General features: G+C 39.6%; 1 non-coding gene across 1 annotated transcript; it reads left to right on the forward strand.

Moving 5' to 3' along the window:
- The first annotated feature begins 15,376 nt into the window (after positions 1 to 15,376).
- On the forward strand, positions 15,377 to 15,484 carry LOC141650256 (small nucleolar RNA R71). The gene has a single exon (XR_012546299.1). It is a non-coding gene; the product is annotated as a small nucleolar RNA R71 (small nucleolar RNA).
- Positions 15,485 to 24,464: the final 8,980 nt, after the last annotated feature.

Consider the following 24,464-nt stretch of genomic DNA (forward strand, 5'->3'; position numbering starts at 1 on the left):
TCCAATTGGAACTACGCAAAGCAATGCCCTAGAACTTGAGTTATAGAAGTCTGAGTAAGATAAGGTCAAAAACCAACATTCAGCATCCCCCTTGCACATCTGCAGTGACTTTGCAAAATCATATCTCATAGCTTAGGAAGGTTAAAAATACCCAACATACATCAAATTAAATCTAATGATGTTAGCTTTCTCTGCCAAAAAGAATTACTCAAAAAGAACCGATAAATCTTGAGTTATGCAGGTTTGAGTGACAACAGGTCATTTCAGAAAACAGCATTGCATTCCTGCGTGACAGTCTTTGAAGCTTCATTATGAGAAATCTACACATTAACTTCTGTTGATTCCAACTCCATAGGAAAGTAGACTTCTTCAAGATTTTATCCATATAAAGAACATAAATTTTAAGCAAGTAGAACTCTAGATTTGGAGCAAACAAAATGACCATAATTCTGCAATCAAAACAGAAATGCTATGTTGATGTTCTTTGCTTTAAGTAATTTCTTTCTTGGATTGTCATTATCATTTTCCCTTTAGTTGATCACAAAAATGGCATCCCCATATTTCAACTCCTGTTGCAAATCCCCTTTCTTCAAAAGAATTTGCCTCAAATTTCGATTGATCAAATCCCTTAGCTCCTGCTTCAAACCCTCCAACTTGAAAGAATTTGACCTCAAATTTTGAAAGACAAATTCACCAAATAATCACCACAAGGTTTCAGCTCCTATTGACAGCAAAAATAACTCCTACTTTCAATTGATGCATCTCCAAAAACATCAGCCACAGGTGCTTCCCTCCGGGATCAAAGATTAACACAAAGTCTCTTAGCATTAGAAGGATACCAAGTTCAGATTTGAGAGACCCTTGTGTGCACTTAACACTCTTGGTCCTAAACTTAGCTGGCTTTGTTAGTCTTTCTTCTTCTTTTCCTACTTGATGAGTTGGTAAGGTGACTACTATGGAGAAACGACTCTTCAAAGGAGCTGTCTTAAATACATCAGGTCCTGATTTATTTTCACAACCTTTTTTTATCACATTAACCTTCATAAAGGAAATGAATTTTCCCTTCCCAAAAAACACCATAGTAAGCCATATGAAAAATGGTAGCATATGAGAAGCCCGACTCCACAGAAGACAGTATAACTCCATGTGTTCAGCAACAAAAGAGTTCTTAGGGCCATTAATGTTTTCTCTCCTAGAACCATTCTCAATACCCAGGATGAACAACCCATATGTATAAACTTCTTCACCCGAATGACAGTAGACATATTCACAATAAGCAACAACAACTCTTTGATTCATGCTTCTGTCCATTTGCATTATAAAGGACATTCTTGGCTTATGTTCGGTTAAAACTCCATTAATTCCACAGCTAAAGTGTGGCATTACCATTCCATTAACATGACAACATTTCAAGCTAGCCTTAACCTCATAAATTTTAACATTGATTCCCAAAATCAGAATGTACAAATTAAAACAAATAGGAATAACTTGATTCATTTCTAATCCATAACCGATTCTGAATTTCGAGAACAGTACCATTAGCAACTTAGGACTTAATAACAACATGATTAACTCATCAAGGCTTAAACAAGCAGGTCCCAAACATCCTACATCCGTAAAACATAACCATTTCACCTTATTAGACAGATTATACATGTTAAGCCTCAACACCTTATCCCTCCAAATAAATAAGTATAAACCACCATCTAAACTAAACATTAACCTTAGCAACATGTAGAAATGAAAGTGTGGTGAAAAGAAGTTGTAGATTTTACCTCCCTTAGAACTTATTCCAAAATCAGAATAAGGAATACCATAGAAGTGCATATTCTGAAATGGTAAGCATGGGACAATGTAAGAATCATCTTCTTGCTCCTTCTTGTGCGCACCCAATATGGTTTCCTCATTAAGTATGGTCAAGGAAAACCTCATAATGAAGCTCAAAGGATTGTCTAACCTCTGGTTCAAGAACAACTTCATAGGGTTCAAGAGAGCACCATGGACGTCATGAGGAATAATTCTCGGGACAGTCTCTGAAACATTGTTGTGAACTATTCCTGTCAATATATCTGCCTCACAGGGAACTGTTTCTTTATCCATTAATGGTTTATGGACTTCACACCCAACATACACTTTATCGTCAAAAACAGGGGGAAGCTCAGGATTGAAGAAAGTATTACCCTCCTCATGAAGGTCATCCATAAACATTGAAAATTTCATTTCTTAAAGAAAAGGATGGATCTTTGTAATGTAAAGATACCAACTTTGATGTGAGCAAGGAAATGAAAACAAAATTTCAGAAACCAAATTTACAAAAATCGGGATTTCAGGAGTGTTGAACCTGATGCAAAGTAATGAACTTTTGTGCATCAAACCACTCATATAACAACCTAGGCTCTGATACCAATTTGGAGCATATATTTTGCAACATATGACTAATTGAGTGGATTAATATCAAGAGAAATATAAGCTATGAAAGTCTGTAACTTTCAACAATAAACAGTGACAATAAAGGAAGAAATAGTTGTTTTTGGTGACGATTTTCTGGTTGTATATGAACAAAATAAAATGCAGCAAAATGTAAAGATAGTCAGGAGTATAAGCATCCACAGAGGTAAGCTTAACTCTTCTTCTTAATCACGCCACAAAGGTCTAGATTAAGGTTCTCCACGAAGGAAGATTACCACCCACGAAGGAATGAAGTTTTTGCACAAGCAATGCTTTTTTCATTCATCAAATTCTCTTTATTACAAAGCATAGAAGGTTCCTTATATAGGAGCTTTGATCTGATCTTGACCCTTAATTCTAAAGCTATTATCTAAGGTCAAGATTATACATAGGAAACAAACAAGCTACTTTAAATATCTTACAATTTCGAATGGAAAATAACAAAAGTAAGTAGCTGAAATGAGACAAGCAGTTTAGTGACAATGACAGCTTGTTGCAGCTTGGGCAGTGTATGCTTCTTGGCTTGGGGTTCAAGGACAAAAGGTTTTAATTGTCTTTGGCTCCTTCTTTCAGTTGACACTTCAAATATCACGAGCTCATCTGCTAAATGGTACCAACAATGCTAAAGTACTTTATCAAATCAGGCCTTTGTCTTTGCCATTAAAGGAAAGAATGGTTTTCTTCTTTTCTGGCTTTTGTTGGTGTAGGGGAGCTAGCTTTTAACATCTCAAACCTTGCCATTTCTTATTCCATGACATGGTATGGACATTGGGATCAACTTGACAATAGGCACGAGCATTCTTAAGATTAATTAGAGGATTGAATTACCTTGCCAAGAACAAATATCAAAACAGGCCCCTTGACAAGATGCAGAAACGATTCTTTGCTTGCAGATGCCATAACTCTCTGTTGGAGGTGATTCAGGCTGCCTCCCATGTACCAAAAGAACCATAGATGACTTAGCTTCCTTATGCAATTGAAACTACGCAAAGCAATGCCCTAGAACTTGAGTTATAGAAGTCTGAGTAAGATCAGGTCAAAAACCAACATTCAGCATCCCCCTTGCACATCTGCAGTGACTTTGCAAAATCATATCTCATAGCTTAGGAAGGTTAAAAATACCCAACATACATAAAATTAAATCTAATGATGTTAGCTTTCTCTGCCAAAAAGAATTACTCAAAAAGAACCGCTAAATCTTGAGTTATGCAGGTTTGAGTGACAACAGGTCATTTCAGAAAACAGCATTGCATTCCTGCGTGACAGTCTTTGAAGCTTCATTATGAGAAATCTACACATTAACTTCTGTTGATTCCAACTCCATAGGAAAGTAGACTTCTTCAAGATTTTATCCATATAAAGAACATAAATTTTAAGCAAGTAGAACTCTAGATATGGAGCAAACAAAATGCCCATAATTCTGCAATTAAAACAGAAATGCTATGTTGATGTTCTTTGCTTTAAGTAATTTCTTTCTTGGATTGTCATTATCATTTTCCCTTTAGTTGATCACAAAAATGGCATCCCCATATTTCAACTCCTGTTGCAGAAGCCCCCAGTAAAGAGGTATAAGGTTAATTTTATGCAGCTGGGTGGGCTGGTTTTGAGGATTGATGTTGATGGTTGAGATTGAAATGGGTGTGCGGTTGTGTCCCTGTTTGGGACTGCCTACGTATTCGCGTGCGTGCGAAATCAAACCAGATCGTAGTTCTGAGCTGATTATTGAGGATTGAAAATTGGAAAGGGTTGTGAAAGGAGTATGCGGTTGTGCCCTTGTAATAGGACTGCCTACGTATTCGCGTGTTTGCGAAATCAAACCAGATCGTAGTTCTGAGCTGTGTGTGCAATGGGTTGCAAATTGAAGGTGTGAAAATTGAATGTGTGTGGCGGTGTGGTTGTGCCCTTGTAATAGGACTGCCTACGTATTCGCGTGTTTGCGAAATCAAACCAGATCGTAGTTCTGAATGTGTGTGCCTAAGTTAACTTTTAGGACCTTAAAGTGATTTTGAGGTGTATGGTTGTGTCCTTGAAGGACTGCCTACGTATTCACGTGAAGTGAAATCAAACCAGATCGTAGTTCTGAATGTGTGTGCCTAAGCGAGTTGTTAGGACCTTAAAGTGATTTTGAGGTGGATGGTTGTGTCCTTGAAAGACTGCCTACGTATTCACGTGAAGTGAAATCAAACCAGATCGTAGTTCTGAATGTGTGTGCCTAAGCGAGTTGTTAGGACCTTAAAATGATTTTGAGGTTTATGGTTGTGTCCTTGAAGGACTGCCTACGTATTCACGTGATGTGAAATCAAACCAGATCGTAGTTCTGAATGTGTGCCTAAGCGAGTTGTTAGGACCTTAAAGTGTGAGGGTCACGACAGTAAATGCCGTTTGGTGACTCGAAAAATTGATTTGAGAGAATTCCCCTCGATCATGAATCGAAGAGGTCTAATTTGTAAAAATGTTCCTTATCATGTGAGCACACTAAAAAGTGGACCCTAAGGGTAGATTGGGTATGTCCCGATCTCGGTAGCAAAGCATTCGAGGACTCCATATCTGGGTCAGGGTGAAAATGGCTTCGACATTAGGGAATGTGGAGCTTGGTAATAATGGGTTTGTTTGACAGATAAAAATCTGGAGTTGAGCGTCACGACGGAAAATTCCATTTGGTGACTCGAAGGTTGATTGGAGATAAATACCTCTTGATCATGAATCGAAGAGGTGTAATTTGTGAAAATGTTCCTTATCATTTGAGCACACTAAAAAGTGGACTCTAAGGGTAGATTAGGTATGCCCCGTTCTCGATAGCAAAGCATTCGAGGACTCCGTGGGGATTGTGGTGAATAATGGCTTCAACATTAAGGAATGTGGAGCTTGGTAATAATAGGTTTGCTTAACAGATAAAAATCTGGAGCATGGATTTTGTGGTGTTTAGGCCGATGGGTTACGGCTTAAAATGTGGTGCGGAATGGGCTCTCCGGCTTGATGTGGCCTGAGCACGAAATGGTTGGTAAAAGATATGGGATCAGATTTCCATGTCTGGACCTTAAAGGTTAAAGTGTGATATTACGAGCTTGAGGGGGAATCCTCAGAAGCCTAGATAGGTCTCCCTGCAACAGTCTCTAGAAGGACTTAGGGGTGAAGGAGTTTTGGTTATGATCTTGAGGGGAATCCCCAGGATCCTAGATGGGTCTCCCTGTAACAGTCTGTTGAAGGACGTAGGGATGAAGCAGTTTTGGTTGAGGTTTTAGTGTTTGGTGTTTTGGACTTGTGGGTCCGGGATTTGATGTGTTGGACTCGTTGGTCCAGGCTTTGGACTTGTTGGTCCTGGACTTGGTATTTTGGACTTACTTGTTCAGGATTTTGTGTGTTGGATGCTTTCTTTGGATTTTGGCCTTTTTGGGAAAGGGTTTCAATCTTGTTTTGTTTTGATTTTGGCTTGGGTCTTGGCCTTCGCCTGAGTGGCTTTCGGCTATGGTTTTGCCCTTCAGTGAATTGCTTTTGGCTTTGGTTTTTGCTTGGACTTTTACTTTGGCTTTGGCCTTGAGTGAATTGCTTTTGGCTTTTGTTTTTGCTTTGGGCTCGAGCTTTGGCTTTGGGTGAATTGATATTGGCTTGGGCCTTTGATTTTGGCCTTTCGCTTTGACTTCGAGGAATGGGTATTGGCTTGCGCCTTTGATTTTGGCCTTTCGCTTTGACTTTGGGTGAATGGCTATTGGCTTGGGCCTTTGATTTTGGCCTTGAGCTTTGGCTTTGGGTGAATGGCTATATTGGCTTGGGCCTTTGATTTTGGCCTTTCGCTTTGGCTTTGGGTGAATGGATATTGGCTTGGGCCTTTGATTTTAGCCTTTCGCTTTGGCTTTGGGTGAATGGATATTGGCTTGGGCCTTTGATTTTGGCCTTTCGCTTTGGCTTTGGGTGAATGGCTGCATTGTTTTTGCCATCCTTCGTTCGAGGAAGGTAGAGGTGCAGACGGGGATGTACCCATTGGTGAGAGGTTGATTCTTCGTGATGGGAATTTTTTGTGGGGAATGGGCTTGCCTTCCGTCATTGACATAAACAAGGAGACGTTCTTGCTTGCTATCTAGGTTTGTCACAGGATCCCTTTGATCGAGAGCTCGTTCTTAGATCGGGTGCTAATGAAAGGTTTCTACTTCCAGACATGGAATAGGTAAAGAAAATGGACACGGAGTTTCGATTCCTTTGCTTACTCGGTACGAAAAGTCACTCGAGTGTACTCACATTGAATTGGAACATGTTGTTTGTTTTAAATCAATTCTCAAATCAATTCTCGTTGTCAACGGGAAATGGTAATGGAGAGAATATATGATAGCTGGAAATTGTGCTTTTATTTAGATAAATAAGATGTTAGCACAGACTCGATGAATACATGTGACTCATGAGGACAGCCCCCAGTTGTCGCTGAGGAATAAAAGGACAGACACTAGGATAGATATGAGAAAGCCTAAGACTCGGACTCGGACTCGGACTTAATCGTAGATACGAACTCCTAATCATCATGTTCCTCCTCGAAGGTCTCTTCCGCAGCATCCAGCGACTTGAATGTCTGGTCTTGAGCGTTGACCCACTTGAGCACTTCATTCTCGTTGTTGGGGATGATATGAGGACAACAGTCCATGAGGCTTTTATCTCCTTGCAGAAAGAGATGTTCATGAGGGTTATTTTCATCACTTGGTTGGCATAGGGATGAAGCTACCAGTTCATTGTTGTCGATCATATTTTGAATAGCATGTTTCAGTTTGAAGCATGTTTCAGTGTCATGACCTTTCCCTTGATGATATTGGCAATAGGCATGGCCGTCCCAAAAACGGGATTTCTTGCATTCAGAAGGGTCCGGAGTGGGCCCGATTGGTTGTAGCTTCCCTTCAGTCATGAGCTTTTGAAGAGCTGCGGCATAGGTTGTGTTGAGTTTGGTGAATGTCCTTTGAGAACGCTCAACCTTGCTGTTTGACTTGAGACATTCAGGAGGATTGTCTTGACTGAGAGGTGCAATTATGATTCTGCCAGCTTCGATCATATCTTGAATGGCATGCTTGAGTTTGAAACAGGCTTCGGTGTCATGGCCCTTGCCTTGATGGTATTGGCAATAAGCATTTCTGTTCCAGAATCGGGCTCTTTTGTGTTCGGGTTTGTCCGGAGTCGGACCAATGGGTTGGAGCATTCCTTCTGAAGCAAGTATCTCCAGAGCGGTGCCATATGTTATTCCCAGATCTGTGAATACCCTTTGATGTTTTCCAATGGTTCCCACATTGGTGTTATTTGGGGTGTTTTTGTGAGTTTTGTTTTTGTTTTTGTCAATCCTGGGCGGAAGCAGGATTTGGTCGTTGTCAGTGGGAAGTTTTTGGGATGTTGCTTGATATTTTGAAGGGTATTTTGGTGAGGTCATTTCATGTTCTTTGTCGGTAGGTTCGTGGGCATGGGAACCAACGGATGATTCCTCATTTTCAACAGCTGTTGGTTGGTGAACCAAGGGTTGGTTTCCTTGATGGTCAGGTTCATTTTCGGTACTGCCAAACCTCTTCTCCAAATTAGCTACCCGAGTGTTCAAATCATCAATAGCCACTTGCAGCTTTGAGAATATGTTTTTGATAGAGACTGAGAGCATCATTATAGCACTTTGTATGCCATCTTCGTCCATTGCATGAATTATCTCATCGCCAGGAGAGATGAGGTGAGAGCAGTCTAGGGAAGGTTCCTGACTGTGTCCAATAGGATTTTCTGGAGGGTTGTTTTTGTTGTTTATTGAGGGAGGTTGTGGTAACTCGCCCTTTTCAATCATATCAAGGATGACACCTTTTAGAGGGAGACACATTTCAGTGTCATGTCCGCGACCTTGGTGATATTGACAAAACAGTTTTTCGTCCCATCTTCGACCTCGCTTGCTTGGTAAAGGGTCTGGAGTTGGACCAATTGGTTTGAGCTTTCCTTGTGAGATTAGCCTTTCCAAGGCTGTGGCATAACGCATACCCAAATCAGGGAAGGACCTATGAGGTCGTCTGGTTTTGGTTTTGTCGATGGCAAGTAGCCGGCTTTTAAGAAGCTTAACCCTTTGCTCAATATCAGAAGAGGGAAAATTCTCGGTTATCATTTTGTCCTCAATCTGAGAGAGACGAGTGCTCAAGTTTTCCACGGTAGCTAGGAGTCGAAGGACCATGTTGTTGGTTTCAGCAGAAGTCATGGCGGATGAAGGTTGATCAGCTTCTTGAGTTCCTGGTTGGCAATCGATGGCACCCAAGGGATTCCTATTGACATAACGATAGGCGTTATAACTTGTCTTGGCAAGGTATTGCACAAACAAAGGCAAGTGCGACACATATGTACAAAAGGCAGTTTTGTCGTGAAGACGCGACAGTGTGACAAGGTTATGAGTTCGTTAAAGATCGTGAATGACCTCTTGTGTATGAACTCAGAGTGCAAGACGTTGAACTTGACTCGAGCGTCCACTTTGGCATAGTGATGCCTAGATAGACGACTTCTGACTCTGTTTGAATGTGTGTTGATGGCGTGACGCCGTTGGACAAGACATGTACACAAACTTGACCTTTGACCCATAATGTAGGGGAAAGACGTGTTTAATGCCCGACGGACATTTACTCTGCTAACTCCATTGGAAATGCCTCGACAATTGGGCGACACGACCTAGACCAGAAGGTAGGTACTAACTTCGGCGGAGATTCGACGTTATCTAGACGACTTGACTTGAAATCGACTGGACTCTAATCGACTCGAGGCTGAATCGGAAAGGTGGACTGAAGTTTTCGAAAATAGAAATTTTCAAAAGGATTCATTTGTCGTTTTATGGACGACTTCCGAAGAGTAGGGATCTCCGAAAGTCGATCAGTTGAAAGGGTTGTCTTAGGTTTGTTTTCAAAGGATTTGAGTTGAAATTGCGGCGGCTCTGAAAATAAAGTGTTGTTTCCAAAGACGGCTTTTGAAATTCCGAATCACGGATTAGAAAATCGAGAATCGAATAATTTGGAATCGTCATCACAATGGCCATGAAAACGGTTAAGTTTGTTTTCAAAGGATTTAAAATTGGGTTGAAAATTTGAAAACGGTTAGATTTGTTTTCAAACAATTTGGAATCGGATTGAAATTTGAAAACGGTTAAATTTGTTTTCAAAGATTTGATTTTTGAATTTGAAACTTGAAAACGGTTAAATTCGTTTTCAAAGATTTGATTTTGAATTTAAAATTTGAAAACGTTTAAATTGGCTTTCAAATGATTTTATTTGAAAGTTGATTTGAAATTAGAAAACGGTTAGATTTGTTTTCAAAGATTTGATTTTGAATTGAAACTTGAAAACGGTTAAATTCGTTTTCAAAGATTTGATTTTGAATTTAAAATTTGAAAACGTTTTAATTGGCTTTCAAAGATTTGATTTTGAATTTGGAATTTGAAAACGGTTAAATTTGTTTTCAAAGATTTGAAATTGGATTGAAACTTGAAAACGGTTAAATTTGTTTTCAAAGATTTGATTTTGAATTGAAACTTGAAAACGGTTAGAATTGTTTTCAAAGAATTGATTTTGAATTTGAATTTTGAAAACGGTCAAATTTGTTTTCAAATGGTTTGAAGTTGGATTTGAAATTTGAAAACGGTTAAATTGGTTTTCAAAGATTTTATTTTGAATTTGAAATTTGAAAACGGATAAATTTGTTTTCAAAGATTTGATTTTGAATTGAAAATTTGAAAACGGTTAAATTTGTTTTCAAATGATTTGAAATTGAAATTGAAATTTGAAAACGGTTAAATTTGTTTTCAAAATATTTGAAGTTGGATTTGAAATTTGAAAACGGTTAAATTTGTTTTCAAAAGATTTGAAGTTGGATTTGTAATTTGAAAGAGGTTAAATTGGCCTTCAAATGATTTGATTTGAATTGGAATTTGAAAACGGTTAAATTCGTTTTCAAATGATTTGATTTTGAATGGAATTTGAAAACGGTTAAATTCGTTTTCAAATGATTTGATTTTTTATTGGAATTTGAAAATGACTAAATTAGCTTTCAAATGATTTGATTTTGAATTGGAATTTGAAAACGGTTAAATTCGTTTTCAAATGATTTGATTTTGAATGGAATTTGAAAACGGTTAAATTTGTTTTCAAAGATTTGATTTTGAATTTGAAATTAGAAAACGGTTGGATTTGTTTTCAAACATTTGAAATTGGATTTGAAATTTGAAAACGGTTAGATTTGTTTTCAAATATTTGAATTTTGATTTGGATTTTGAAAACGGTTAAAGTTGTTTTCAATATTTGATTTTGAAATGAAATTTGAAAACGGTTAGATTTGTTTTCAAAGATTTGATTTTGAATTAAAATTTGAAAATGGTTAGATTTGTTTTCAAATATTTGAAATTTGATTGAAATCTGAAAACAGTTAAATTTGTTTTCAAAGATTTGAAATTGGAAATTGTGAGGATTGAATTCGTCATTGCGACGGGTTAGAAAACCGTTTTAACCTTTGAAAGACGGTATGTAAATCGAAAATTGTGAGAATTGAAATCGTCATTACGACGGCTTAGAAAAGCCAAATTTGATTTTGAAAACGACATTTGAAATTTTGGAAAGTTGCACGGGTTAAAATCGTCATTACGACGGTTTGAAGAACGTTTCTGTTTAAAAAATGATTTTGAATTTTGAAAATTCGAGGGTAAAATTCGTCATTACCACGGCGTAAAAGGGCGCTTTGAGAATGCAACGGTTGGCGGCAGACCGAGTTTTGAAACGACCTATTATGACGACGTAAAAGGGGATTTTGAAATGTTTTGTGAAAACCAAGGTTTGAAATCGTCATTATAACGGTATAAAAAGGTGCATTTGAAATGGTTATAAAAACCGGGTTTTGAAATGGTCATTATAGCGGCATAAAAAGGTGCTTAGAAACGGTTGTAAACAACCGGGTTTGAAAATCGTCATTACGACGGCCTAGAAAGGTGTGTTGAAATGGTTACAAAAACCGGGTTTGAAAATCGTCATTACGACGGCCTAGAAAGGCGTGTTGAAATGGTTACAAAAACCGGGTTTGAAAATCGTCAGTACGACGGCCTAGAAAGGCGTGCAACGGTCGGCAAAAGACCGAGGTTTGAAACGGCCATTATAACGGCGCAAAAGGTGTTTTTGAAAGTTTGAAAATGACACGGAAGGACTTATGATCAATTAGCACATAAGCACTCACAGTTTCATTATATTATGCATTATGCTGACACGGGTTTTGGCTTAAAAGGGTGGGTTACACACCAAGCAATCAAACCCCGATTTGCGAGAGGGATACCAATCCAAACAAAATGTGTAAGGAGGGTGCCCTAGCCTCGTGCTCGAAAGTGATGAAAGCTCTTTGACGAAACAGAAATGTGTAACGTCAACGGTATGCTTGACTCAATCGTGATTCGAAATGCGGGGATGAGAAAACTCACGCCGACGAGACGAGCCAATTGGTCGATAAAGGTTTGGTTGTGGGCCCGGACAAGGAACCCGAATTATGACCGTAATATCAATTAATGCACTTTAACCACGACCTCGTTCGAGTTTCACCTCTAAGGATCACAAAGACACAAGTGTCCTAGTTTTCTGCAGCGGAGTCGCCAATCTGTGGACATGGGCCACATGCACGCCTAGCCAACCTGTGGACGTACATCGGTCTCTTGATAGCCACGCTCGGCGGCGTAAAATGCTTTCGACCGGATCGCTTTAGATCGGTCGGTGTCGTCTCGGCAAAGGTCTCGAAACAATTAGAGATGTTCGGAGTCGCCACCAAGCATTTGTGGAATGCTTGGAACACGTTCGAAATCAACTTTATACCTCGATCAAATCGAAGCTCAAAGCAGCGTTTGACATAGGTACTAAAGATAAGGAAATCGTCCCCCTTTTAGCATTCTATGCCTAAAATGACTCTCATGCGCCCTGGATAAGGCCATCCACTATCCAAAGGTTCTGAGTAAGGGGTGATGGTACGTATTGGGAAGCCCTTTAATCGGACACCCAATCCCGCCCGCGTTAGCGGCCTCTACTGATCGATCGTGTTTGTTTAAGTGCAAGAGTTGATAAAACGGTGTAAATGCATGAATGCAAATCCAAAAGTTTTAACCTAACATGTGAGCTTTCTAAATCGGTTTGTTAATCCAAATATCAAGCATAAGATGTCAAGTTGGATTTATGGTTGATTTGCATGTGAGAACGGAAATTAAACATCCATTTACCAAATTCAGGTTATGATGCTTAACACGATCCATTTATTGAAAAAGGGTGTCAAATGACAAAGTGTAAAAAAAGTAAGCTTGTCAATCTGATCCGTCATGTATTCGGATTAACCGTAATCGGGATCGTCCTAGACAAGTGGTAAAAACAAGGCAGAACAGTGCCAGGCAGCCCCTTTGGGGCGCGAGCCTATTGGCGATAGAAGGGGCTCTACCCTGGTTTTGAAATGTATAAAACAGACGGCCTCTTGGGGCGCGAGCCATGAGCCGACCCAAGGGGGTGTCTCCTGGTTTTTGAAAAGGTTGTTTAAAACCGTATTTGTGATTAAATAATTTGCAAGTATTGTTTGCATGACTCGAAATAATTACTATTGTGTTAGTAACATTCGTTGCCGGATTTGCATATTTGAAAAGTATAGTTTACAAGTAAAAATGTAAAATATTTGATTTGAACTAATCATGTTAAGTTTATTTCTTTGTAATTAGTCAAGTTAATCATCGTACTCGGATTAAACCGACTAATATATTTGCAAATGTAAACAAATGAGAAAAATGGTAAATAAAAGAAAAGGGTGTTAAAATACCCATTAAAATGTAATTAACCAATAATATCATGGAGTCACGGAATAAACCGTCATGGTATAAAGAACCAAGGATGATTATAATTTATGGTTAAAATGTTTGTCATAAAAATGATTTGAAACATTTGAAACGATAAAAACCGATTACAAATAAGAAATAAAATAAAGAGGAGAGACGAGAACAAACACGGATGAGTCTGACCTGGACACCCACAAGACGCGCGAGCCACCCTGCATAGCAAGGAGCTCCTGTCTCAGGCCAAAACTCGGTTTTGGCTCGTCTAACCTAAATTTGAATCGTGTTATGCATTGTTCATGCTTATAAACTCATCAAAACAGTAAAGACATGAATTAAAGTGAGATATTTACACCCTCAAACTTACATATTTTGATGTTTGCGTGGTAGATGACTTTAGAGACGGTTTTCTCGTTGTGACTACTCGCGATCAAAGAAGTTTAAAAAGGTGCCTTAAAAAAATATTTGGTTTTGAAAATATGTTAATTGAAACATGTTGATTAATGAGTTGAGTTGGTCGAATGGGTCGGTCGAATGCACGGCGACGGTACCAAACAATATGTGTAAGGCTTGTGTTTACGATCGGTAGGTCGTAAACACGTGTCGATTTTGTGACTTAGGAAGTCGGGTCTGGAAGTTTAAGGGAGAAGGAGGGGGCGGACTCTCGCGTAATTTTTATGGTGTGTGATGGTGGGTATTTATAGAGAAATGTGGGATGGTAGGTCGATTGTGTTTGCTTAGAGGCTAAGCAGACACCTGCTTTAGGCGCGAGCCACCCCGTGACTCAATGGGGTGTACTGTCCCTTTCAATTTGGACGTGGCCTATTCTCCATCCATTATTGATTTGTGGTAATCAAATAGGATGTTGTGTAACAATATGGGCATCTAATAAGATGATTTTGGTGTTACTTGAGGTAGGTGTTTTGTGTGCTTTGACTCGGGCTTGACCCGTGTGAGTCGGGATTTGAATTTCGAGTCGGTTTTTGGCTCGGTGTCGGTTTAGACTCTAAATAGGGTCATTTTAATGGAAATGACATGATGAAAACATTCATGGAATTATTTTCGACATTCGAGATTTGGTTTGACTCGGTGTGACTCAGGTTGACTCGAGTTGCGGGTTTCTGAGTCGGTTTTGGGTCCGAAGACGGTTTTGACTCTAATTAGGGTCATTTGAATGGAAATGACATGATGAAAGCATTCATGGCATTATTTTTGACATTCGAGATTTGGGTTGACTCGGGTTGACTCAGGTTGACTCGAGTTGCGGGTTTCTGAGTCGGTTTTGGGTCCGAGGACGGTTTTAACTCTAAATAGTGTTATTTTAATGCAAATGAAGTTAGAAAACTTTTGAAATTATTTTTCATATCCGAGTAGTGCATTAAACCGTCTCATGTATAGCCAATCCACGTACGCATATCAATAACACGTTATAGTCCGATCATCATCGGGTGGTTTTTGGAAGGTGCAGATACTGGGTATCTACACAAAGCTTTGGTAATTTGATTGGTTGTAAGAAGGTTGATTTTGGTAACCTTGGCTTTGGTTAAAAAAGGGTCTTTGAGCTTGGTTTCTCATTGGAGGTGGAGTGTATATTTGTTGGGAGTTTTGGACATTTTGGCTCCTGTATAAAAGATTTGGATGGAATTTGGTGTTCTCATTATAGTAGTTGGAATAAGGGGCGCCACTCTTGTATGCTTGGAAAGCAATGACTTGTTCACTTGTTCCCCTACATTCATTTTGATCATTCCCCAAGGTTCCACAACTTTCACATACTCCACTTGGGATTGAGGATGATGCCACCATAGCATTAACATGTTGTTTGTGTGATTTCGAAGCTTCATCAAGCTTAGCCATGGCCTTCTCAAACTTCAAATTGATGGTGTCAATATGAGCACTTAGTTGAGCACTCAATTGAGTGACGGAATCTACCTCATGCTTTCCTCCTCTAGTGGCCTTTTGAGGCCTACTATATTGGGCATTATGAACCGCCATCTCTTCGATGTTGGCTCATGTTTGATTGTCATCAACATCGGTAAACATCCCATTGGATCCTATATTAAGAATATTGCGGGAGTCTTCATATAGGCCGTTCCAAAATTGTTGCACAAGGAACCACTCACTAAGTCTATGGTGTCGACAAGAACGACAAGTGTCCTTAAATCTCTCCCATGCTTCATATAATGATTCCTCATCCCTTTGCTTGAACCCGGTGATTTGGGCTCTCAACATATTAGTCTTCTCCGGAGGGTAGAATTTCTTGTAGAAGGCAAGTGCTAACTTCTTCCATGAATCAATACCAAGGGTAGCCTTATCTAGGCTTTTCAACCATTTCTTTGCGGCACCGATCAAAGAAAAAGGAAACAATACCCATCGGATTTGGTCTTGAGTAACTCCGGTTTGAGAAATTGCATTACAATAGTCACAAAAAGTCTCCATATGTGAATTAGGGTCTTCACTAGGCATCCCTCCAAATTGACTTCTCTCAACTAATTGTATGAATGCGGATTTGGCAATGAAATTACCGGTTAAATGTGGTGGTGTAGGAGTACCGTTTGGTAGGTTCACCTCGGTTGGTACGGAATGTGATGAAAATTTAGGCATTGTAGGTTGATTTTGTGGTGGGTTTTGAATTGGGTTATCCTCTCCTTCTCTTGCAAAAGGGTTGGTAAATTCAATGTTATTTGGTTGAATATCCACAATCTCACCAATACGTACAACTCTTGAATTACCTCTAACAACCCTTCTATTGTTGGTTAAGGTCCTTCCAATCTCGAAATCAATAGGTAATAAATTACCTTGTGATCTCCTAGTCATGCAAAATATCAAACAACTCGAAAACAATTAGAGCAACCTTGAGGAGATTAACTTCCCCAAGGTAAAGAAAGACACAACTAAAAACAATTAATGAAAATCAAATCAATTGAACACTGTCCCCGACAACGGCGCCATTTTTTGTTCGGTTCAAAACTCGTCGTCAAAAGCTACCAACCAAAACAATATTTATAACTTCACAAACTACTCTTACTAAAGAGGTAAGTAAAGGTCAGATCCCAAGAGACGGGTATTGATGTAGGATTTTCAATTGTAAGTAGCTATGTCTAAGGGTATCACAAATTGGGTTGAGATGAGATGTGGTCTAAACTAATCAACAAGATGAATGTGAATTAATGAAAACAAAGAAAAGCAATTAAAAGGGGTTTATAAACAAATGATTAAAATGACTAGGGTGTCATGGGTTCATAGGGGATTCATGGGAATAGATTATACAAACATGTTCTCAAATAGATGCAAGAACTTATTGTTGTGATGGGATCGAGTTAGTGTATCTCTTACAATCCCTAGGAGAATTTAGGTCCCAGAGCCGAGTCGTCTCGACTGTACAACACCTAAAAGTCGACTTAGTCTCCCCCTATTCAACTCTTATGCATGGTCTAATGACGCTCGCGTTGGTTTATGTCTTACAAGCCTCATTGAAAAGATAAGGGATGGTAAAAAAATGCAAGGATTCATAGGCTCGCATTTCATCAACCATAACATGTGCATAGGTTGAAATCACAACAAGCAAGAAAATTAATTATGAAAACATATTAGATTAAGCATAGATTAATTCCCATGTTTGTTTCCCCTAATTCCCCATTAACCTTAGCTAAAGAACTACTCACTCATGGTCAAGTTTAGCATGCTAATAAGGTTGTCAATCATACTAACAACGCAAAACATGATGAATAAATGAAAGTGATTAACAACAATTAAACAAGGGTAAAAAGGAATTATACCTATGGAGATGATCCAAATCATAAAGCAATGAATAATAGATGTACTTGATGATTAATGGAAGGTTGTCAATCCTCCAAAATAAACCCAAATAATCTTCTAATTACCCAAATAAAAAGGAAGAACAATTGAGAGATTAATGAAAGATTAAGATGTGATTAATATTGAGAAATGTATTACAGCTAAATTAAGACTAAATTAAGATAATATTAAGAGATGATTAAAAACTTGATAATGGTAGGATGATAATCTAGGTAGTACAATGGGGTATTTATACTAAAACTAAGTACAAGGATTAGGGTTACTAAGGGCTTAAATGACTATTAAGACCTTAAGAACACTTGAGGAAAGCAACTCCCGAGGGACATGCGCGGATCGTCTTTGCTAGTCCCACAAGGATCCTCTCGTCTTGTGCTGAGGCACGGCCTGTTCTGTAAGAGAATCCACTCAGATCACAGGGGAGACGCTCGTCCTGAGGCTCTTCAATCCGCTCGTCCTGGGATAAAGCCGCTCAGATCCTGGCACTTTGGTACGCTCGGATTATGCTCTAGAATGCTCGGATCGTTGCTCTGATCCGCTCGTCCTGAGCTCGGGCTGCTCGGATCGTTGGACAGAGTTGTTCTCTTATTCGGCTCCTTACCAATCCACAAGGATCGTGTTGGGAATGCAAGGATCTTTTCATCATTGCCCATTTCACTTTATTTATCTACTTAGGCCTCTAGTGTTGGTCTTCTCTTTGATGCTTGGTCATTAGATGTAATCCATTTAGCTCCATTTTGCCTCATAAATGCAAGGTTAGAAATCCTCTCCTACCAAGGACACAAAACCTCAAAGAATATGCAAAATGGGAAATTAAAGATAAGAAATGACCCAAATATGTGCTAGAAAGCATGGGAATGAGGTTAATTCGGGAACTAAATGTGTGCTCAAATATGAGTCACATCAAATATCCCCAAACCGAACCTTTGGTCGTCCCGAGTAAAGAGGTGACTAAAACTAGGACATTCATTTAAACTAGCCTACTAATATAACCGATATGAGACAATTAGCGGGTCTCACTCCACCCCTTCAACTCACAACAAGACGACCATGAGGTAGGATGCCTTCTTGCAAGGCAAGGTGGGGCTTGCCAAAATGGCGATACATCCAAGCATTAAGCACTCAAAAGAAGGTAATGGATACATCTACAAAAGAATAGCCACTTTCCTCATCTAAGTGGCAGAAATTATCTAGAAGGGAAGCAATCTAAGGGTACGCACTCCATCATAGATATGGTTTCTTCAAATTACTAAGCCTAGAAGGATACCAATAAATCACCTACAAGTTGTGTCAAGCTAGGGTACCTTTGTCCTCAATCGCTAAATGCTTTCGTCAACAGTAGACTCCCTATGATGTTAGACTACTGTAGGATTGCGGAATTCCCCCTCTTGCCTAGACAAGAAGAAGGGTCGTCCCTTCTCTTCCATGCACAAAAGTGAGTTCAATGGAAAAAGGGATCAATATATTTTGAGTTTCAAAATGGGAGTTTGCATTTGATTTTGTTATTCCCCCCAATTTCTTGTGGCATTTGACATTTTTGAGAACAATTTTCTTTGCCATTTCTTTGATGTTTGGCAATTTTGATGCTTGACAATTTTTAACTTTTGCATTTTTTGAACATTTTCAAAGTCACCCTAATTTGTAACGAGGGTGCTTATATTTGAACCATAGGAGTTCTTATTTTTGTACTCCTCTTTTCTTTGATGCAATTTTGTGCAAACTTCTTGATTTTCTTTTTGCTATTTGAACTCAAATTGATAATTTTTGTGCCCATTCCCTTTTTGTTGGCAAAATGTGATAGAAGTGGAAGATGGTTGTATGGTTTCAAGGGTCACCTTGGAATAAACGGTAACCAATGAGTCATCACATCACAAGGTACTCTTGACTAGGCCTTATTCCATGGGTCAAAGGATACTAGCATGACACATCCTAGGGTGTTTTAGAGGTATTCTAATGAGCAAAGTCTCAAGAAGAAAAAGTATCTACAAGGGCCTTATATACACTTGTCAAGTTTCCCAAATAGATGTTTTCACTAAATGTTTCTAAAATGCAACTACATGCGATGATGCAACTAACATTTCTACAACTTAATGCATATGCTTCTATCAACTAGTATGCCATAAAAACTACATGCAACTCTTAAGATCACATTAGTTTGTACCACATCAATCAAAATAAAGCCACATAGTCATTAACATAGAGAGGAGAAAGGAAATTGGAAAGATCATACCATGCGGTCTTCATATTCCTCATGCCTCGGATGTGGCGTAGTCGATCCAATGTGATAAGAGGACAAACAAACACATGTATATACACAATATACAATTCTACACTACAAAGGAAAGGACATGTTTTTGGATTTTTAAATTTTTAAATTTTTACCGTTTTTGATTTTAAAAGATAAGTTAGAATTTCTCATCCCCACACTAGTATGGGCATTGTCCTCAATGGCCAAAACGATAGGAAATTATGCAAGCGAAATGAGAATGCATGATTTCGACACTAATATGCAAACTATATGACATATATACAAGTGATGCATTCTAATCTATCCTATATGATGCATGATTTTTTTCGTTGGAGAGATAATTTAGATTAACTCCCATTCCTTGTGTTTGAACATCACCAAACCGATCAAGACACTATTTCTAGTGTCAAAAAGAGGGAGTTCATGCACGAGCCAAAGATGCAATGCATGAAACTAATTGTCATTATGGATTGTACAAGTGGGAAGAATAAATGAGACACCTCAATGGAACGGAGGTGGGAGTCCTTTAAATGTTGCTTGGACTCAAAACAAGTGATCAAGATTAAAACTTTAAAAACAAGAGATATAAACAAAGCTAAAGGAGTTGTAGGAAACTCACAATGGAATAGGTTGAAGTTAAGTGATCAACCCCGCATATGTGGCATCCTCCAAATAGCTTGTCAACCCTCAATTGTCTCTCATGGCGACATCCTCATCTTATCATCAATTTCTTCTTCATCATCCTCATCATGCACCTCCATTGACCCGGAGGCTTCTCCACTCTCATCATCATCATTTGAACCTTGCTCTTCTTCTTCTTCTTCTTCTTGGGAAAAATCACTACCTTCCCCATCTTCATAAACACCAACCTCATTTACATGTGCCACCCGACTATCCATTTCGGCATCTTGAGAAGCGTTAGGGAAGAATACCTCCCTATCCGCCCAACTAGGCAAAGGACATGAAGGATCAAGAAGTCCTTGCCTAGATAAATGTAGAAGGGGTGGATATTGGGCATGGTAGGCATCCACCCGATCTTCATGAGCTTCTTTATGCATTTGTTGCATTAGTTGGATCAAATAGTCGTTGTCTATCATGACATTAGAGCCACTCGGTTTGAATTCTTGGTAGGCAAAGGGGTATGGTGGAGTCACAATGGAGGAGGAGGAGGGCTTTGCAATTGGTTCCCTATGTTTCTTAATTATCACTTCGGCTTCCTTGGAGACGGGTAATAGGTAGTTTAGTCTACGGACGGAGAGATGACAAATCTTGCTAGGCAAGACAAAGGACTTAGCTTCTTTGATGAGCCACTTAAATTTGTTGTCAAGATTGTCATTCTTGACCCAATGGAATTTATTGATCATAGTGCTCATATCAAGGAGGTTTCTCCCTTTAACTGGTTTGTAGGTGTTATCTTTGTTGAAATTTGGGTTAAAGTGGTTAGCCAGCCTCGTTACTAAGCCGCCGTTTACAATAAAGGTCGCTCCGTCTTTCCCATTATCAATCTCAAGCCACCGATCAAGCAATAGTTGAAGAATGTTGCAATTTTTGGTGAACTTTCCATTGATATTCATGTAGGACTCAAGGTAGACAAAATCAAGTTCGGTGAGGTGATTGGTGCCTTTTCTCGCAATCAAGGTATTGCCCACAAACTTCTGCCATACTCTTATGCACGGATGATGAACATACAGAGCATGACACTCCCGGAAAGAATCAAACTTTCGACTGGTAATAGCTTTCCAAAGGGGTGTGGCATCATATTTCAAAGGCTTCTTCTCATAATGGTTATATTGTAAAAGACCAAACACATTACCAAACTCATTCAAAGTCATGCTTCTACTCTTGTTCTCAAGACGGAATTCAACATAATGACAAGTCTCTACCTTAGACACCATCAAGGAGCTTATGAACTCCATGGTTAATGAAGGGTAGGTCAATTCTTCCATTTCAAAGAGGGCTAACAACCTCATGGACTCAAAAAATGTTCTAGTTCTTTCAAGCACACCCAATTTTTCCAAAGTGTCTTGATATATAAACTTGGTGGCCACAATAGTCTTTCTAGTAAGGGATAAAAATGCATTCCTATGAGCATCGGTTAAGAAAGTTACCTCCGGAAAATTCGACAATTGTTCTATAACCGGAGTAGGTGTGGTAGCTTCCTCAATAGGAGTTGCGATTTCTTGGATTTCCACCCTTGGTTGTGTCACTACCAAAGCCTTAGATGCAAGAAGAGCTTGTTGTCTCTTTGATAAATTTGGAGTCTTGGGTGCCTTGTTTCCGCCTTTGGTCCTTGCCATTGTGTTCTCCTTCTCAAATTAGTATCAACAAACCAAGATTTTGCTTGAATGCTCCTTGTTTCTTCAAACTTCAATCAATTCCTCAATCAATTTAGGATTTTCGAATTTTTGCCCAAACCCTAGAAAATTGATTCAATTTGTGAGGAATTTGATGTTTAGATGGTCTTTTGTTGATAAAGGAGTAATTTAATCTTGTTTTGAGCAAGTTTTGTTTGAATGGTGGTGAATTTTGTTGAGAAATTTGTGTTTTTGAATGAGGGGATTGAGGGTTTTGTGGGAGAAAATGTATGTGTTTGTGTTTGAGGAAGAAAGAAATGAATTAGGGAGAAGGAGTCATCCCGTGTTTTACTTAAGTAGCAGGTCGGGACGCGCGCATCAAACACGGGACGCCCGGATCGTCTTACAACATTTCCAGAAATTGTAAACCCGTGCCAGTACGTGCGGATCAGACTCAGCACGAGCGGATTCTTTTTGGGGACGCTCGGATTCTCCAGGGGACGAGCAGATTTCCTTACAGGGAAATTTCATAAACCTTGAAGCATGCCAGGACGCGCGGACTGATGCCAAGACGAGCGGCTCGAATTTGGGGACGAGCGTCCTGAGGGTGATCTGCTCAGATTACCTTTCAGCACATTTTCTTCAATTCAAACATTCCCAGGACCCGCGTCCTAAGGCCAGGACGCTCGTATCCTTATTTGGGATGCCCAGATTGATAGTGGGGACGCCCGGATCTTCTTCAACTCCCACGGGCTTACGTCTGCCCGTGGGTGTGACACTCCCATATACTCAGAAGCCTTAACAAGACCTTCCCTAACATATAAGGGCGTCACCATCTCGGTTGCCCGAGGACAGTAATAATCAAATGTCGATAAAAGAACAATTATGTTATATTACAAGTGATTAACAAAACTACTGATATAAAAGATACAACTCATAACCACTTTGTGAACTACTTCTGTCGTAACTCGTGAAAGACTTATCCCGCCAAACACCCAGCTAACAGCCAGATCACAACCTGCTAAGACTGACTGCTCACCATAAGGGATCACGACAGACACAATATAAACAAACAACAAGACAAACCACACAAGGTCAGTAACTGAGGAAACACACCAACCAACACAGACACAACATAAGCACACACACACACACACACACACACACACACAAACACACACACACACACACACACACACACACACACACACACACACACACACACACACACACACATCTCCAATCCAGCAATCATCGTCTCCGACTGTCCACTGAACCAGTCCTGCCAGTGGGAGAGCGCAGCCGTTCCCACCTAAGCCCCGCTCATCATACCGAGCGATAAACCCATGTCCAATAATGTGCACATCCCTTCCCATGGCGGGTTCCACGGAGGGCGAACAACGGGCGTGAAGCCACTCCCGCATGTGACTCCACTCAGCCGAGGACACACCTCGAGAACCATAGACAAACAATCACAATCAACTGCACCACAACAACGATAAACAAAACAACACAACACCAACCAACTATCACAATCAGCCGATCACATTGATACTATAACAGTCAAACCACATCAAAAGACACTTTAGACAACCAACAGTACTGAGTAGACGAACCTACCATTAGCCAACCGCAGCGATTCCACGTCCGACCATATGATATCAATCAACCACGCAACACACCTAGGCATAGCCATCCAGCGTCAAGACCGGTACCCGACTCAAGCAACCCATCCCAATGGCATAAGTATCCGCAAAGACCTCAAAGGAAAGAACTATGGTGAAGGGAAGAAGAAGAGACGGCATCTAGGTTTAGGAAATGAAGTGCGCAAAATGATTTGAGGTTTCACGAAACACGATATATAATTCTTCGCTGCAAACCCGTTACTCGATCGAGTAACTGACTTACTCGATCGAGTGACCCCTACTCGATCGAGATCCCAAGCTACTCGATCGAGTAGCCTCAGCTAGATCGAGTCCCACATAAACCAAAGCTCACACCGTGATAAGACAACGCCCGTAAGTTCTCCCAAGGTCAAGATCAGTGTCTAAGGTCAGTCAACGTCAGTCAACGGGTCCCTAAAAGGACGGGTATTACAGTCTTCCCCCCTTAACAAGAACTTTGTCCCCGAAGTTCGACTCATCCTCTCCCGCAACACACGACAAAAAAACCAAGGTCGTCACCACCGCTTACCCGACACAAGTCGATAAAACTGTTTAGAAATACCATCCCACTATGTATGTTCATCAGACATCATCATTATCCACCTTAGCACACAATACACAACACGACTCTCAGCTAACCACCAACGTCTTTTTGAATCACTGAACACATACAAACCACAAGAATGATTAACTCGACTATCACCCACACTTACCTCATAATATTATTCAAACGTACACCAACACAATGCCAGACTATACTTTCATTCACCACTCGTCAACAATTACCAATTACAAAACATACGAAACAACGGTCCTACCATAGATTCACAACAATACACGATTCATTCCACCCTATCACTTTAACCACACAACAATTCTACTAAACACAACTCCACTATTACTAATAACATCTAATTCTCAAGCCAACATAACGAATAATTACTGAAAATAAAGTATACAACATTCTATTTTATTCAACAATTATAAACTCTTTCCCGATCACACAATAACCATAATAAAACTATTCAAACAGTCATTCGCATACTTTAAAATATCATAAAAATACTGTAACATTGTTATAATTACGTCATTTTTCTTTTGCGACATTACTCTTCCCCTCTTAAAAGGAACTTCGTCCCGGAAATTCACCATCAAACAACTTTCCCGTCCCTCAAACCGATATATATTAT

Source organism: Silene latifolia, chromosome 3 (assembly GCF_048544455.1).
Source record: "Silene latifolia isolate original U9 population chromosome 3, ASM4854445v1, whole genome shotgun sequence".
NCBI lineage: Eukaryota > Viridiplantae > Streptophyta > Magnoliopsida > Caryophyllales > Caryophyllaceae > Silene > Silene latifolia.